Here is a 4,405-nt window from a genome sequence, read left to right as displayed (position 1 = left end):
GGGGGGAATTTGGGTCTTCAGGGGTTGTTTTTGTTTGGGCTTAGGCAACTTTGGCCCAAATTTGGGCACCTTACTAAGACCACCATCTTTTAATTTGTTTTCTTTTGTTTTCTCCTTTTTATTTCTTTTATTTATTTATTTTTTTTGTTAAAATGACAAATTAAAAGTCAAAGACCAAATTAACTCTAAAATTATATTATTTAATTTCCAATTACCCTAATTCCTAATTTAAATGCAAACTAGGACAAATTAAAACTATAAATGCAAAAAGGACCATTTTTTGTTATTTTCCTTTATATTTTGTTTTTATAATAACTTAACTACTAATTAATCCTAAAATATGAAATCAAATCCTAAATGCAAATGCCAAGTGTATTTTTGTATATTTTCATATAAATTAAAATGCACAAATAAAACGCAAACAATTAACAGAAAACAAAATTAACAAAATTGCAAAAAATAATGAAAGAAATCATTTTGTTTGAATTTTTGGGGATAATTCACTTGGGGCAAAAATCACGTGCTCACACTGATCCTTATGTGTATGTTAGAAGATCTCATGTGTAATTGAAGGGTACATGTTGAAATTTGAAATTTCGGGTCGCTTAAGAGAGTGGGCATAACTGTTGCGGGGATGAATGCGAGATTTGCAGAAGATTTACAGTACTGGATGATCTGTGTTTTCACAAACTTATAAATGATTGAGTTTAATCTCACTATGGTATTGTGGCATCAATGGAGTATAAGTGTTATGAGTTATCGAGTGTATTTTGATCTATGGCTCCGAGCCAAGTGGGGGAGTCTATTGATTAGTTGATTGCACGGTTAGGTGCTATGTTGGTTCCAATCCGAGGCGTGCGAGTGAATCAGTTATGGCTTGCGGAAATAGAGACCGGGGATGGTTCGAGTAAAGGGAAAATGTTGACGAGGTTATATTATGCTTCATAGAGTAAGAAAAATCACAGGATGTCTTAAGTTGTTGTTGGTAAAGAATGCTCAGTGCATAGAGCAGTAAGTTGCTTGGGTGTATTAGGATGAGGATTTCATTCTTGCGGTATTGGAGTGCCAATGAGGCACGAGTGGTTCTGTTGGTTAGGTCAGGTAAGTTGTAGTTTGAATAAAGAGTGAATGACTTTCGAGAATGGTTCTAATGTGTTCAAGATTCTGCAGGAAACAATCGGGTATTTAAAGTTGCAGGCGTGGTTAGAAACTGTGTTTTCATTGGAAGAGGTTCAGATTTGTGGTATTTCTATGTTAATTATGGGGTTCTATGTATCAGTATCGGGAAAGTAAAGGTAACGGATTCGGATTCGCAAGAGGTTCTTCAGATTAAAGTATTCGGGAGCGTAATGTTTCTGATAATATTTGAGAGAGTATTCAGCGGCCTAGGGGTCCTAGACAGTGTGGTCTTGTGCATGGGTCTCGTGTAGTGAGCCTGGGATTGAGAGATTGTGGTACTACAGCAAGAGGGAGCATCATGTTGAAAATGAATCAGAAGGAAATTCAGATAGATGGAATGGTTTGATAGTAGACCGAATCGGTACGGTAAGGATATGATCAATTCTTTGTATGTGTTCGAGGTAGTGGGTTCTTACAGGTATTTTGCAACAATGCTCATGGGCTTTGATGGCTTGCTTAGCTTGGTCTAGTTAGAAGGATTCAGTCCTGGCAGTTTAATTTGTGCAAACGGAATTGGGAGAGTTCTTGTTGATTTCTACCATGGCTGGAGCGGTGCATTTTCTACGAATATGAGAGGTATGGGATGTGTAATGATTTTTCTTCTAGATGGGATCACTGGAAGTTCTTGGCTAATTGAGTGCGTAGATGTCTGTGGCTTGGAAGGGAGATAAAAGTTTTCCTGTTATCCTTGGATGTGTGGTATATGCGGTATGTTGTGGAGGATCGAGATTTGCGTGTATGAGGTTTCAGTTCAGTTCTGAAAGGAAGTTCATAACACTCTTAGGCAGCGGGTAGCCTCAGATGATTAAGGAAATGGTATTGTTATTTGGAAGTGATTTGACGAGAGTATAGGTTTCAGAAAAGGGGTAATGTGATTAAGTTGATAGCACTTCGGTAGTATTGCAGCACTTTTCGTCAGATCGGCTGCTGATATTCGAGTCTGCTTGGCAGCACAGAAGAATATTAGAGTATCTCTCGTGGAATGATTGAGTACTAGAGGTGAGTTATATATGCGAGTGGCAAAATTGGGATCAGATATGGTAATTCGTGTGTTTTATGGACTTGGAGATTGGAAGTTCTCATATACAGGTTAGCTCGTGGTTGTGGATGACAAAATGTGGGTAAGTTAGTCAGATGTTAGTATGCGCTATGTTTCAGTCATTGTGAACCTTCGAAGGATTATTTATCTATTGTGGGTAACTAGAGTTGATGTGTAGTCCATTGGGGGACCTATATGGATATGTGTCCGGCATCGAGACAGCTTGTTGAATTCGAGTTGCTGCTGGCGGGGGATGTGTTGATTCGGTTGTTAATGAGCTATTAGCAATTAGGGGGATCTATGAGTTATCTTTCAGTGCTGTGAGACGTTACGATCTGTTGGTTACAAGCACCTATGGTGCGGTTCTATCGGAATTTCATAATGGAAGTCGAGCGGGAAGAGTAATTGGGAGTTTCTCGGTGAATGGCGTATCGGATAAGTTCTATCGGGTTTGCCTGGTATGTGTTACTTGTTTCACCGTAGGTGTAATGATTGGTTTCGGTTATCGACATCAAATTGTGCGTGGCTGCCGATTTTGATCATAGTGACTCGACGTGTTTCATGTGTAACAGTGTTTGGATAGGATCGCGCATTGTAGCGAGGCTACGTGGAGATATGACCTTTCGGGGTAGATTCATGTGTTCTAATTCTATGATGTGAGACGGGGTCTCAGCTTTGTGTTGTGATGGTACTGAGGAGCTTGAGTACAACTCTTTCGTTTGGGTCATTTTCATGATTTGAGTATGTTCAGACCGTTTCTTATTGGTGCGCGAATTATGCAAGTTGTGGCTTAGGCCCGTATTGATGTGTCATGTCACCAGAGTGGTGTGTTGGATTCGAGGTGATCGTTGGGGTCATTAATGAATACGAACAGAATTGATTTCAGCTTGTTGGAAGGATAATATCAAGGTTCGGCTCGAAAATTGCAATGGTAATTGTCAGAGGAGAAATGGCTTCATGAATGGTTGATCTGAGAAATGATTATGGTTTATTGCGTGTTTCATTCATCGTTGACAGTATATGAAAGTGTTGGAATGGGACTTAGTTGCTAAGAGGTTTTCTATCGGCATTCAGGTGTTGTGGGCAACTGCTCTGAATAGAAGTTATCGTTTCGAGTGTTTAAGTTATGTGGTATATCATATAATTGCACCTGAGGTTACAGGTATGGGTTATTACAACTGGTTCAGACTTATTCTGAATATAGATGTGAGGTTCTGATCGTATGATGATTTCAGAAGAGAAATGTGATTCTATGATTTATGGACTAGACTGGACTGTGTGATTTTAGTTAAAATGTATTATCAGACCTATATGAGATAGGGTGACGTGGGATCACCCCCGGGTATAAGCATGGTAAAGTATTCAGCGAGTGGTTGGCTTTTAGAATAACTCTGGGTACGTTTTAGGACGAACGTGTGTTTAAGTGGGGGAGGATGTAACGACCCAACCAGTCGTTCCAAACTTTTGCACTTCGATCGCCAGTCCTCAGGCATGACTTGCCCCGTGTTATGTATTATGACTAATGTAGATCATTGGTTTTGGGTTTCAGGAAAATTTGGAATGAATTTGAAAGAACAGTTTCAGTTGAAAGCTTGAAATTTGAAAGGTTTGACCAAGAGTTGACTTATTTGAATACGAGCTCGGATCGGAGTTTTTATGATTTGGTTAGCTTCGTTAGATGATTTATGACTTAGGAGCGTGACCGGAAGTGATTTTGGAGGTCCGGTGTAGAATTAGGCTTAAATTGGCGAAGTTAGTATTTTGGCGATTTCGATCGATAGGCGAGATTTTGATCCGAGGGTCGGAATGGAATTCCGAGAGTTGCTGTAGCTTCGTTAAGTGATTTGGGATGTGTGTGCAAAATTTCAGATCATTCGGACGTCGTTTGGTTGGGTTTTTGATCGAATGCATGTTTCGGAAGTTTTAGAAGAACTTAGGCTTGAATTCGACGTAATTTGATGGTTTTGGTGTTGTTTGAGGTGTTTTGATAATTGGAACAAGTTTGAATAACGTTTTAGGATGTATTGGTATTTTTGGTTGAGGTCCCGGGGGCCTCGTGGTGATTTCGGATGGCTATCGGGATGAGTTTTGGACTTAGTGCAAATTGCAGGCCTGCTGCTTCTGGTATTTCCGCTTCTGCGGAATTGGAACCGCAGAAGCGGTATCGCATATGCGGCGTGGGAGTCG

This window comes from Nicotiana attenuata, chromosome 11 (genome assembly GCF_001879085.1).
Source record: "Nicotiana attenuata strain UT chromosome 11, NIATTr2, whole genome shotgun sequence".
NCBI lineage: Eukaryota > Viridiplantae > Streptophyta > Magnoliopsida > Solanales > Solanaceae > Nicotiana > Nicotiana attenuata.
The sequence above is the reverse complement of the archived record's forward strand: the minus strand, read 5'-3'. Positions refer to the sequence as shown.